Below are 14,616 nucleotides of genomic sequence, written 5' to 3'. Positions count from 1 at the left end.
ATAAGTCATTTATTTGGGGATTTTACTTACTGAGATTGGACATGACAAAAGTTTCTAAGTGTGATGCTATGGAAATTAAATAAGTATTACTCAGTCTTTATGTATTTATCATACTTTGCATGAATACTAGCTAAATTATTTGTTGGACAAACATGTATGTATATCCTTATTTTTTCTTTTTTTCATTTATTTATTTATTCCATTTCATTCTGCTTGCAGCCACCTACTTCCTCTCCTCTCAATCCCACACTCACAACTTCCTCCCTCCATTCCCTGTCCTCTTCTCCGCAAGGTAGGGGGTTCCCTTCCATTCACCCACCTAGGGACAAGCCCACTCAGGGACATCAAATCACATCAGGACTAAGTATATCCTCTCCCACTGAGGCCAGACAAGGCTGTCCAACTGTGGGAAAGGAATCTTACATGTTAACCATAAATCCCCACCTCAGACTACATTAGAGTACTAGGATGTGAACCATCACAAGGTGATTCCGGGCAGCTTTAAGAAATAAAGTGAAATATCACACTTGAACTTTCAGGAACTTCATACATAGGCCAAGCAGAATTCAAACTCGTGTAAAGCGTATGTTACTATATTATAGTTATCAAAGTCAATGAGCTATAATTATATAAGGTATATGAGGTATAATTATAACTCATACCCCAAGTTCTGTGGCTGAACCACCTAAGACACAATTGCCCATAGGGAAAGCAACTTGATCAGACATCAATGTTCAAAGGTCAGTTGTTAACACAGTGTCATGCTGTGTCTAGCTGTCTATTGTGATTAGTGGTCACAGGAATCTCCCATGAAACTGAAAGGGAATCACTAGAAGGAATCAGAGATACCAAGATTCTGATCTATCATAGCTCCTAGTTAGTAAGAAAGGATTTTGTAAGTCTCTCCACCATAGAATCTATAAATGCCCAAATGACAAAGATGAACTTAGAATAATCACTCTGTGAAATGTCACAATGAATTTGTGACCCCCTTGGTATATGCCCATCTCCTATCTGGATTTGGTAAATATTTTGCTAGGGAAACTGAAGTCTAACGAGATGAATTCTAGAACAATTGGTACAAAAATATAAATTTTCTTTTATTAAGAACGATAACATTGGGCTGGCAAGATGGCTCAGCAGGTAAGAGCACTGACTGCTCTTCTGAAGGTCCTGAGTTCGGAACCCAGCAACCACATGGTGGCTCACAACCACCCGTAATGAGATCTGATGCCATCTTCTGGTGCATCTGAAGACAGCTACAGTGAATTATGCCAGAGTGAGCAGGGCCGAAGCAAGTGGGGCCGGCAGAGGTCCTGAGTTCAATTCCCAGCAGCCACACACATGATGGCTCATGGCCATCTGTACAGCTACAGTGTACTCATACACATAAAATAAATAAAATAAATCTTTTTTCTAAAGAGATGAGTATGAGTACACTGTACTGATGGCCGTGAGCCATCATGTGTGTGGCTGCTGGGAATTGAACTCAGGACCTCTGCCGGCCCTGCTCGCTCCGGTGTAATTCACTGTAGCTGTCTTCAGACGCACCAGAAGAGGGCATCAGATCTCATTATGGATGGTTGTGAGCCACCATGTGATTGCTAGGATCCGAACTGAGGACCTTCGGAAGAGCAGTCAGTGCTCTTACCCACTGAGCCATCTCGCCAGCCCCATAAAATAAATCCTTAAAAAAAAAAAAGAATGATAACATTTCATTAGATGCTGGAAAAACATTTGATGAAAGTCAGCATCCCTTCATTTTAAAAGTCTTGGAAAGATCAGGAATTCAAGGCCCATACATAAACATAGTAGAATATACAGCAAACCAGTAGCCAACATCAAATTAAATGGAGAGAAACTTAAAGCAATCCCAGTAAAATCAGGCACTCGACAAGACTGCCCTCTTTCTCTCTAACTATTCAATATAGTACTTGAAGTTCTAGATAGAGCAACTAGACAACAAAAGGAGTTCAAAGGTATACTAAATGCAATGGAAGAAGTAAAAATACCACTATTTGAAGATAATGTGGTAGCATACTTAAGTAACCCCAAACAATCCACGAGAGAAATCCTACAGCTGATAAAAACTTCAACAATGTGGTCAGATAAAAAATTAACTCAAACAAGTTGGCAGCCTTCCTACACTCAAAGGATAAACAGGCTGAAAAACAAATTAGGGGAATGACACACTTCACAATAGTCACAAACAATATAAAATATCTTGTGACTCTAACCAAACTAGTGAAAGATCTGTATGACAAGAACTTCAAGTCTATGAAGAAAGAAATCAAAGAAGACTTTGGAAGATGAAAAATCTCCCAGACTCATGGATTGGCAGGATTAATATAGTAAAAATGGCCATCTTGCCAAAAGCAATCTACATAGTCAATGCAATCCCCATCGAAATTCCAAATCAATTCTTCATAGCATTGGAAAGAGCAATTCTCAAATTCATCTGGAATAACAAAAAACCCAGGATAGGAAAACTACTCTCAAAAATAAAAGAACTTCTAGGGGAACCAGCATCCCAGACCTCAAGCAGTACTACAGAGTAATACTGAATAGGGAATAGGGGGTATTTCGGAGAGGAGAACAGGAAAGGGGAAAACATTTGAAATATAAATAAAGAAAATATCTAATAAAAAAGAAAAACTCAGAAAACAGCAGGTGCTGGCAAGAATGTGGAAAAAGAGTGTTTTTCCACAACCAAGTTGGTACAACCACTCTGGAAATTTGTCTGGTGGTTCCTCAGAAAATTGAGCATAGTACTACCTGAGAGACCAGCAATACCAGTCCTGGGCATATACCCAGAAGTTGCTCCAACATGTAATCAGATCATATACTCTACTATGTTCATAGCACCCATACTTATAATAGCCAGAAGCTGGAAGAAACCCAGATGTCCCTCAACAGAGGAGTAGATACAGAAAAGGTGGTACATCTACACAATAGAGTACTACTTGTCAATTAAAAATATTGACTTCACAGGGCCAAGGTCCTCTCTTCCCATTGATGACTGCCTTGGCCATCAGCCCCATGAAGGTTCTATGCCCCAGTATATGGGAATGCCAGGGCCAGTAAGCAGGAGGGGGGATAGGCAGTTGGGGGAGGGAACATGGGATTGGTTTAGTTTTAGTTATTTTTTTCTTTTTAGAAATATTATTTTTATTCATGAATGAATGTGTGTGTGGGTCTGAGTGTACATACACATGTGTGCATGTTTGTATGGAAGTCATATGAGACTGTTAACAAGTGCTCTGAGCTGTCGAGCCACCTCTCCAACCCCCAAGTCTATTTTCAGTACTTATTTTTTCCTCTAAAAGTCATTACATACAATTAAAATGTAAAGTTACTTACAAAGAATATTTTAAAGTGTCATCTAATTCCATGATACCAGCCTGGTTCCCACAATGGTAGCAGTAATTGGGTGCACTAAAAATGGTAACCACGTTCCGATCATGGCACCACTTATATCCCTGCAATGTTAAAAAAGGTCATTGTTTCATTATAAAATCCAGTCTTGACACAGATCTCACAAATACTTCAGTGATTCTGTTACCTCCTACAGCTTCAACAGTTTATACAACTTCTCAGAATATTAAACAATATTAGGTGCAAGACTCTATTGTATACCTCTAACCATATAGCTTTTCTATTGTATAACTCTAAGCATACAGCTTTTCTTAACCTACACTTAGGGTCTTAACTTAGGGCATACACCGAATTCCTCATAAAAACATAGTAACTTCCCTATTTTCCTTCATTAAAAAAGTAATTGATTTTGCTTTTTTGATAAAGAATTTTGCTAATTAGGGTACCCTGTTCTCAAACTTGCAATTGCCCAGCCTCCCAAGTGCTGAGACATGATAGAAACAAGCCTGGCTTCTAAAGTTTGCTACATAATCTTAAAAGCTATTAGGCAAAAACCAACTTAGACTATGCTCTCCCAGAGAGCTGAGCCAATGGTCACCTGTGTCCGAGCCTCTGACTCACATCACCTGCGATGTTAGGTAGTATTTACTTGATACATAACACACCATTCCCATCCTTTAATTGGTTATGTTAAATATTTCAGTTTTGTCTCGAACAGATGAAATTTGATTATGTTCCAATTTTGGAGTCTCCAGGCTTTTAGAAATGTTAAAGCTTAGTCATTCCTTTTTTTTTTCTCCAGAAATATTCAGTCATCACTGACATTTGTGCTTGTCAGTATAATGAAGTTTAATGTCACTACATGTATGTGTTTTTTATCATGCTCCTACCCCACTCCCACTCTTTGCCTGTTCTAGGCTGGTGAAGTTTGTTCCACCTTTTTGTTTTGTTTTGTTTTGTTTTTTGTTTTTGTTTTGTTTTTAGAGACAAGGTTTCTCTGTGTAACCCTGGCTGTCCTGGAACTCACTCTGTAGAGCAGGCTGGCCTCAAACTCAGAAATCCGCCTGTCTCTGCCTTCCAAGTGCTGGGATTAAAGGCATGTGCCACCACCACCCGGCCTGTTACACCTTCTTAAAGCCACTACTTGCTGTTTAGAGGGACTCTGTTCTCACTTATTCCTTTAGTAGGGACAACACTAACAAAAGAGGAGAAATCCAGCAATTGCCACCTCAACTGGGTGGCTGAATATAACCAACAAAGCTCCTTGGTAAAGTGGAAGGACACAGCAAGCACAGCCCTTAGCGTCACCTCAGAAGCAGCATGTGATAATCGTCTCTACAGAGCACTTTCCGAAACAGTAATGTGCTCTTAACTGCGGACCATCTCTCTAGCCACTGCTGGAGGTATTTTATTTAAGAGTATTTCCTTATAGTCTAGACAGCATGAAACTCATGACCTCTTGGTCTCCCAGATACTGGGATTACAAGCATCCACCATGCCCAGATTTAGAAAGATATTTCTTTATAAAACGATATAAAAGATATATCTTATATTTCAAAATGTCAAGATCATATAAAATCTAACAAATTACTTCCACGGGTAACTTGGATTAAACTATACATGCTATAAAACTTAAAACATCGTTACAATCATCTGAGCCAAGGGTTTGAGAGGGTAGGAGTACACCAATGGAAAAGAAAGACTGAAACACAGATTACAACACACAGTGGCTTTGACAGAATATACATGGAGATCAGGATGTGGTTCCTACACTAAGCCATGAAAAGCCTTACTATAGATGCAGACACCACAAGATCAGGGAATTCTGCAGGGAAAATACATACTTCCGTTACAAGCTGGTGAGCACGAGACACCAGTGTGAGAGCATTGGCATGATTAAATGTTTCAGAAATGTCTTGTCCAAATGTGTAACCAGCACCGCGTGGAGAAATGTCCCAGCCACCACGGTCATCTGGATCTGACCATAAGAGATCACACATTGGGCCCTCATGTGGAATGCGATCCAGGGCTCTTATGTGATCCAGTGTATCTATGGATGGAGAGAGGCCACCGTGGAGGCAGAATATCTGTCCATCTACTAAAGCTGTAAGTGGAAGATAATCAAAGAGATCTGTAAAGTACTTCCACACGTTGGCATTTCCATACTTCTGTAGGCACTCATCTTAAAAGCCATATATTTGTGTGATCTGCCGGCTTTCATGATTTTCTCGAAATATTGTGATGCGCTCTGGATAGCGCACCTTTAATGCTACAAGAAGAGCCACAGTCTCCACAGAATATCTTCTGTCTACGAAGTCCCCCATGAATAGATATTTTGTGTCTGGTGATTTCCCACCAATTCTGAAGAGTTCCATAGGGTCATGGAATTGGCCATGCACATCTCCACAGACAATAACAGGACAGCAAACCTCCTGTACATTTGATTCTTTTGTTAAAATTTCCTTAGCCTTCTCTCACAGCGTCCGCACTTGGTTCTCCTTGAGCTGTACACTCATTTAGCTGCTCCACCCACTGGTCCAGCTCCTTGGTGAACGCCTTGTCGTCCATGGCGGCGAGCCACGCTTCCCAGCCGCCTCCCCCACCACCGTGGCCGCCGCCGGCCCCTGGCGGGACCACCGAGCAACGGAGCGCACAGCTCGGAACACGGAGCGCAGCGCGGTTCGGGGAAGGCTCCAGCCCGCTGCCGCCGCCCGTCCACCCGCCACCTCCGCCGGTCCACCGGCTGCCTGCAGGCCTCCCAGCCTTTTTTGTTTTTGATTTTTCTTATTTTATTTTATTTTTTGGAGGGGAACATGGGAAAGGAGATATTGTAAATAAGAAAACATCTAAAAAATATTGACTTTTTCTCATCATAATGCAATAAAAGTTAAAAGAAATAAAAAAAATATTGACTTCACGAAATTTGCAAGCAAATGGATGGAACTTGAGAATATCATCCTGAGTGAGGTGACTCAGTCACAAAGGAACAAACACGGTATGTACTCACTGATAAATGGGTATTAGCCCAAAAGTTCAGAATACCCAAAATTCTATTCCCAAACCATATGAAACCTAAGAAGAAGAAAGACCAAAATGTGGATGCTTCAGTGCTCTTTAGAGGTGAGCTCATTTGGTGGTCCCAATTGGAAGGGATGGAGAAAGGACTGAAGGAGCTGAGGGGGTTTGCAGCCCCATGGAGGGAGCAACAGAGTCAACAGGCCAGACCTCCTGGAGCACCCAGGGACTGGACAAACAACCAAAGAATACACATGGAGCAACCCATGTTGTTGGCCACCTATGTGGTAGAAGATGGCCTTTTTGGACATCAGTGGGAAGAGAGGCCCTTGTGCCTGAAGGTGTTCAATGTCCCAGTGTAGGGGAAGCCACCGTAGGAAAATGGGAGTGTATGTATGGGTGGTGGAGCACCCTCATAGAGTCAGGGGGAGGGAGGATGGGATAGGGGGTTTCTGAACGGAGACCTGGAAAGTGAAAAACATTTTGAATGTAAATAAAGAACATATTCAAGACAGAAATGATTATTTTTGACTTATTTCCCTTATGTTTGAAATTATAATGATAAAATATAATTACATATGTGATTTCTTCCTTCCTCTGTCACCCTCCAAACTCATTGCTATATCACTCATTGCTCTTTTTTAAATGTATGGTTTCTGTTTTCATTAAATCATGTTGCATATATATACATATATATGTGTGTGTGTGTATATATATATATATATATATACATATATACATATATGTATATGAATATGGGTATATGTGTGTGTATATATATGTGTATATTTTCCTAAATATATTCCTATATTTATATATTCATATACATACATATATATAAAATTGCTTCTAAAATATGTAATATATTACTAAATACATAAATAATTAATATATTCCTAAATAAATCTATATTTACCTAAATGCTTCAGTACAACCTTCTCAGTCAGGACAATGTTATTTGTACGTATATTTTAAGGGCTGGCCACTTGATTTTGGATAACCGATTATTATTTGATCTTCACAAATTTCGAATCAGTCTGGTTTGGCTTTTTGCTCTTTAACACTATTAATAAACTAGCCATTTTCCTGTTCCATTTATACAAATCGAATGAAATAAGAAAAAGGGAATTATCACTATAGACTTTTTTATACTTGTGTATATCTTTTGCCCAAATAAAAATAATAGTTTTTATAAACCATTGGATATTTGAATATTACATGTAAATTATGCCAATTAAAAGGTGAGAAATAACTATTGCCTTTCATTTACATTTTTTTCCTTATAAGGCAATCTATATCATCAGAAATCCCAGAGACGTTCTTGTGTCTGGTTATTTTTTCTGGGGTAAGATAAACCTTATGAAGAATCCAGAGTCACTTGGAACTTATTTTGAAAGGTTCCTTAAAGGAAATGGTGAGTACTCTGTGAAATATAGGACATGGGGGAAACTCAGAGACATTTTATTTATTTATTTATTTATTTATTTATTTATTTATTCATTCATTCATTCATTCATTCATGTTATATTTCAATATTCAACATCCCTCTCTGCTCAATGTCTCCCTCCCACAGCTCTTTTCCCCAACTCTCTCATCTCTGAATAGGGGTAGGTGCCCCAGAGTTATCTCCCCACCATGACACATCAATTCTCTGCAGAAATATGTACATCCTCTTCCACTGAGGCCAGACAAGGCAGTCCAGATAGGGTAATGGGATCTACAGACAAGAAACAGATTCAGGGAGAGCCCCAGTTCCAATTGTTGGGGGAACTTGGTGAAGACAAATGGCACATTTGCTACATATGTCCATACGTATAGCTCATGATAGCTTTTTGGTTGGTGGTTCAGTCTCTGAGAGTGCACAAAGGTCTAGGTTAGTTGACCCTGTTGGTCCTTCTCTGGAGTTCTTATCTTCTTTGGGCCCTTGATCCTTTTTCCAACTCTTCCATAAGACTCCCAGAGCTCTATCTAATGCTTGTTTGTCAATTTGTTGATTTTTACATCTATTTTATTTAACTGCTAGGTGGAGCCACTCAGAGTACAGTTATTCTAGGCTCTTGTCTGCAAGCATATCAGAGTGTCAGTAACAGTGTCATGGATTGTTTCTTGTACATAGTGTGTGTCTCAATTTTGACCAGTCATTGATTGTCCGTTCTCTCCATCTCTGCTCCATCTTTGTCCCTGCACATCTTGTAGGCAGGAGACATTTGGGGCCAAAGGTTTTATGGATGGGTTGTTTTTAAAAAAAAAGACAAAGTGAGATTCAGTTTATGTTGGCCTTGAACTGTCTATAGAGCCAGGGATGATGTTGAAGCATTGATTCGTTTTCTGCTACCTCTTGAGTTCTGGGACTAAAAGCACCTACTCTACACTTTATTTGGTGCTGGGGCTCAAACCCACAATTTCATGTGTGTTACCTAACTTGCCTACAACTCTAGCCATTTAGTTTCTTCTGTAGGATCCATTTTCTCTCTCCACATTCAAGCAGTCTGTGGGCCTAAAGCTCATCACCATTTCAAACCTGGTTGTGAAGACTTTCTATTCTCAGACATCACCACAGAACAGGGCACAGCCACTGCTTGCTGCGTGACATACCATTTTAGCACCATTTGGAGTATCTAGTCTTTCCACACCTAATGTTGATACTAATATCAGTCATTATTTGAATAAGAAATGGCCCACATAGGCTCCCACATTTGAATACTTGATTGGTGGCACTTTTTTAGAATGTATATAAGACACAGCCTGGTTGGAGGAAGTATTCCATTCAAGATGCACTTTGAAAGGTTAAACCCTTAAGCCACTTCCAGTGTACTCCCTCTGCTTCCTGCTTCTAGTTGAGGAAATGAAATCCCAACTTCCTGTTCTTATAGCCTTGCCTGCCTCGAACAAGCTCTCTCTTCCTTAAGTTTCTTTTCTTCATGGTATTTCATCACAGCAACAGAAAAATAACAAATGCTGTTTTCTTCCTACTGTGCTTCTTCTTTGTGGATTTTCTTAGTCTTTTTGTAATGTCTTCTTATACATCTTATACATTAGCCTGACTATCCACAATTTTATTCAAATGCATCTTTCTAAATATTGTAAATCCTAATCTCTCATTTGTCTCAAAAATATTTTCAGAGGTAGGTGAGAGAATCCTTTACACTTTGCTTTTATTCAAACACTTAATGAAATATACTGATTATATCTAATAAAGTGTTTTATTATTGATATTTTCATACATGTGTACAGGTACTTTAATAATAATAATAGCCCACATATCTTTCTTGTCTTTTTCCCATTCTTGCTGATCCTGTTCTTTTCCCAAATAGCTGTCCTTTCTATTTCCATATTCCTTTTCTTTGTGTGTGTGTTTTAACACACCGAGTTCCATTAGGGTTGCTTATTGGAGCAAAAGAAAGGAGTGATTTGCTGGAACATGGGTACCTTACCAGCAGCTACTCTACTAAAAAAAATCTCCTTCTACCAGCAATCACTAACATCCTATAGCTGTTGGAAGGAAGGTGGGCTCATGTGCCCTGCCCTTACTGACTGCTAACTGCTTATAAATCCTCAAAAAAGCAGTAAGGACTTGGGAGGACCTTATCTTTCCTTGATAGAAGTTTAAAGGGTTGAGATTTTTGAAGGTCTTAAGCAGTCATCAAAGTTGCAAAGTGCTGTGGCTGTTGTGTCATATGTAGAAGACAATATTCCACATCATTTTTTCCTATCTTTAGGCTCTTACATCATTCTCATACATTCTTCCTTGATGTTTCCTAAATCTATACTGCAGGTATAGATGTCTCATTTATCGTTGAGCACTGAAATGGCTCTTATTCTCAGCACTTTGGCTAGTTTTGAGTCTCTTAAATTACCACTGCCTATTACAAGGCACATCTTTTGATTGAGATGACAGTAAAGATATATAAAGCAAAAAAAAGTATGGCTATTTGGAAGACAATTTGATGTTCACATCATGCCTATTTAGCAGAATATCAATGACAGCTTAAACACTAGGATCTATTCCCTCCACAACATGGGCATTTAGCCATGTTGACTAGACAATATATGAACTCATCTCAATACAATTTTTTTTAAAAAGGCTATTTACCAAATGACACAATAGCCATTATTGACCAGTGAGCATGTCTTGTAAGGCTGGGTGAAGTATAAATCCACAGTTGAGTAAGATTTGATGACAATCTCCTAATAACAGCCTGACTAACACCGTGGGGACTATTCAGTAGGAAGGCATAGTCAAGGCCACTACCAGCTTGCTTTCTTTACATCCCATGACAAGCATATAAGGATGCCTGTAACAATAGGGTTTACCAACTACTTTTTGTAGGCAACTGACAACAGTGACCACTACCTGTATTATTTGGATCCTCAAGCATTTTCCAGCCAACAACTATTAGGGAAGTTTCCCAAAACTAGCAATGAAGGTTTCATTAACAAACTATGACTTCTTTTTCTTGTTGTTTATTTGTTTGCTGAGTTATTTAATTCTTATACATGCTGAACTTGGCTGTGGATCATGAGTAACATGATGAAAAAGCACTTTTAGTGCAATATCACAAGCAAACTTCCCACTATACTCCATTGGGGATTTTTGGTTGTATGATTGGTTTTGTTTTAAGTGAAAAGAAAGCACATCCTTTCCTGTTATATAAAAAAAATCTAACAGGAAAAGTGAACTGTGGTATCTAGATTCAATCACTGACTTCATCAAGATTTTTGAAATTACTCTAGTTGATTTTAAAATAAGTACCTAAGAGATATAATCTCCAGGGAAAAAGATGCCAACTGAAATCAGTGTTTTGAGTGCTCAGAACAGAATTCTTAATGGAAAATATAACCATCAACAACTCAGAAAACATGGCTATATCATAATTACAGGGTGTTTGTGACTCAGTGTCCCATGGTAGACAAGGCAGATCCTCAGATCTCACATTCTTTATCCATTTGAATACTAAGTAATGACTTAGAGGAATGAAGACCAAGCATGTTTTCATGGATGACTGAAATGCTTGAAAATTGGTTAATAAAGTACAGTTAGAAATCTGCAGTAAAAGTGATTTTCTTTGTACTTTTCTAATATGTAGAAGAACAATGACCTCTTCTTACTGAATCACAATATCTGGCCTTGTTTCAGACATGATGAATGTTCACCTTCAATTTTTCTAGTTGCTGTTTCTTCTTTTTTTTTTTTTACTAGATATTTTCTGTATTTATATTTCAAATGTTATCCCTTTTCCCGGTTTCCCTTCCAAAAAAAAAAAAAACCTATTCCTTCCCCAATTCACCTCTCAACAACCAACACTTTCCCACTTTCTGGCCCTGGCATTCCCCTATACTGAAGCAAAGAGTCTTCATAGGACAAAGGACCTCTCCTCCCACCAATGACTGACTAGGCCATCCTCTGCTATACCTGCAGCTGGAGCCATAAGTCCAACCATTATACTTTTGGTTGGTGGTTGAGTCCCTGGAGGCTCTGGGGTTACTAATTAGTTCATATTATTGTTCCTCCTATGGGGCCGCAAACTCCTTCAGCACGGATGATTCAATATCCAGAAATCCATCAATGTAAATCAATATATAAACAAACTCAAAGTGAAAAAAAAACATACGATCATCACATTAGATGCTGAGAAAGCATTTGACAAAAATCCAACATCCCTTCATGATAAAAGTCTTGGAAAGAACAGGGATTCAAGGCCCATACTTAAACATAGTAAAAGCAATATACAGAAAACCAGTAGCCAACATCGAACTAAATGGAGAGAAACTTGAAGCAATCCCACTAAAATCAGGTATTAGACAAGACTGCCCACTCTCCCCCTACTTATTCAATATTGTACTTGAAGTCCTAGACAGAGCAATTAGACAACAAAAGGTGATCAAAGGGATACAAATCGGAATGGAAGAAGTCAAATTATCACTATTTGCTGATGATATAATAGTATACTTAAGTGACCCCAAAAATTCCACCAGAGAGCTCCTAAACCTGATAAACAACTTCAGCAAAGTAGCTGGATATAAAATTAGCTTAAGCAAATCAGTGGCCTTCCTCTACACAAAGTATAAACAGGCTGAGAAAGAAATTAGGGAAACAACGCCCTTCACAATAATTACAAATAATATAAAATATCTTGGTGTCACTCTATCTAACCATGTAAAAGATCTGTATAACAAGAACTTCAAGTCTCTGAAGAAGAAAATAAAAGAAGATCTCAGAATATGGAAAGATCTCCCATACTCGTGGATTGACAGGATTAATATAGTAAAAATGGCCATCTTGCCAAAAGCAATCTACAGATTCAATGTAAACCCAATCAAAATTCCAACTCAATTCTTCACAGACATAGAAAAAGCAATTTAAAAATTCATCTGGAATAACAAAAAACACAGGATAACCAAAACTATTCTCAATATAGGAACCTCTAGTGGAATCACCATCCCAGAGCTTAAGCTGTACTACAGAGCAATTGTGATAAAAACTGCATGGTATTGGTACAGTGAGAGGCAGGTAAATCAATGGAATAGAATTGAAGACCCAGAAATGAACCCGCAAACCTATGGCCATTTCATCTTTCACAAAGGAGCTAAAACTATCCAGTGGAAAAAAGACAACATTTTCAACAAATGTTGCTGGATCAACTGGCAGTTAGCATATAGAAGAATGCAAATCTATCCATTCCTATCTCCTTGTACAAAGCTCAAGTCCAAGTGGATCAAGGACAGGCTAATATCCAATATATACAAAGAACTCAAGAAGATAGACTCCAGAGAAACAAATAACCCTATTAAAAAATAGTGTACAGAGCTAAACAAAGAATTCTCAACTGATGAATAGTGAATGGCTGAGAAGCACCTAAAGAAATGTTCAATATCCTTAGTCATCAGGGAAATACAAATCAAAACAACCCTGAGATTCCACCTCACACCAATCAGAAATGGCTAGGATAAAAAACTCAGGTGAAAGTAGATGCTGGCAAGGCTGTGGAGAAAAAGGAACACTCCTTCATTGCTGGTGAAATTGCAAGCTGGTACAACCCCTCTGGAAATCAGTTCAGTGGTTTTTCTGGAAATTGAACATAGTTCTACCAGAGGATCCAGCTATACAACTCCTGGGGATATACCCAGAAGATTCTCCAGTATACAATAAGGACACACGCTCCACTATGCTCATAGCAGCATTATTTATAATAGCTAGAAAGTGGAAAGAACCCAGATATCCCTCAACAAAGGAATGGATAAAGAAAATGTGGTACATCTACACAATGGAGTACTACTCAACTATTAAAAACAATAAATTTATGAAATTCTTAGGAAAATGGATGGATCTGGAGAATATCATCCTGAGTGAGGTAACCCAATCACAAAAGAACACACATGGTATACATTCACTGATAAGTAGATATTAGCCCAGAAAATCAGAATACACAAAGTACAAATCACAAACCATAAATAACTCAAGAAGAAGAAAGACCAAAATGTGGATACTTCATTCCTTCTTAAAAAGGGGAATAAAATACCCATGGAAGGAGTTGTAGAGACTAACTATGGAGCAGAGACTAAAGGAAGGACAATCCAGAGACTGCTAAGGGGTTTGCAGCCCCTTAGCACAAACAACAATATGAAGTAACTTGTACCCTCAGAGCCCCCAGGGACTAAAACTCTAACCAAAGAATACACATGGGAGGACTCATGGCTCCAGCAGCATATGTATAGCAGAGGATGGCCAAGTTGTTTATCAATGGGAGGAGAGGACCTTGGCCCTGTGAAGGTTCTATACCCCAGTGTATGGAAATGCCAGGGACAGGAAGTGGAATAGGGTGGGGTGGTGAGTAGTGAGAGGGGGGAGGGAACAGGGGATTGTTTTAGTTTTTGGGTTTTTTTATTTTAATTTATTTTATTTTATTATTTTCTTTTTTCTTTTTTCTTTTAGAGAGAAACCTAGGAAAGGAGATATTGTAAATAAAGAAAATATCTAATAAAAAAAAAGACCTGAATTTTATTTCCTGGTATATAAATTATACATTTAGCTCTCCATATATTTAAAATTTATTATTGAATATGCTACATATCTGTATATATTCAATATCCCATGTATGTTATTATATACACATATCTATATGTGTACCATATATGTATGAATTTATATATTCAGGATAAAAATATACAAATAATCATTAACACAAACATAAAATAAGTGATTTTCTTTTTTTTTTTTTTTTTTTT

The 14,616-nt window shown here is 38.3% G+C and overlaps 2 pseudogenes; one reads left to right on the top strand and one right to left on the bottom strand.

Annotated features, from left to right (window-relative positions):
- The window catches only part of LOC116101665, a 518,236-nt pseudogene that overhangs the window by 458,037 nt on the left and 45,583 nt on the right, over nt 1-14,616 (top strand).
- Nucleotides 3,357-5,946, bottom strand: LOC116104075 (annotated as a pseudogene).

This window comes from Mastomys coucha, unplaced genomic scaffold (assembly GCF_008632895.1).
Source record: "Mastomys coucha isolate ucsf_1 unplaced genomic scaffold, UCSF_Mcou_1 pScaffold21, whole genome shotgun sequence".
Classification (NCBI taxonomy): Eukaryota; Metazoa; Chordata; class Mammalia; order Rodentia; family Muridae; genus Mastomys; species Mastomys coucha.
The sequence above is the reverse complement of the archived record's forward strand: the minus strand, read 5'-3'. Positions and strand labels throughout refer to the sequence as shown.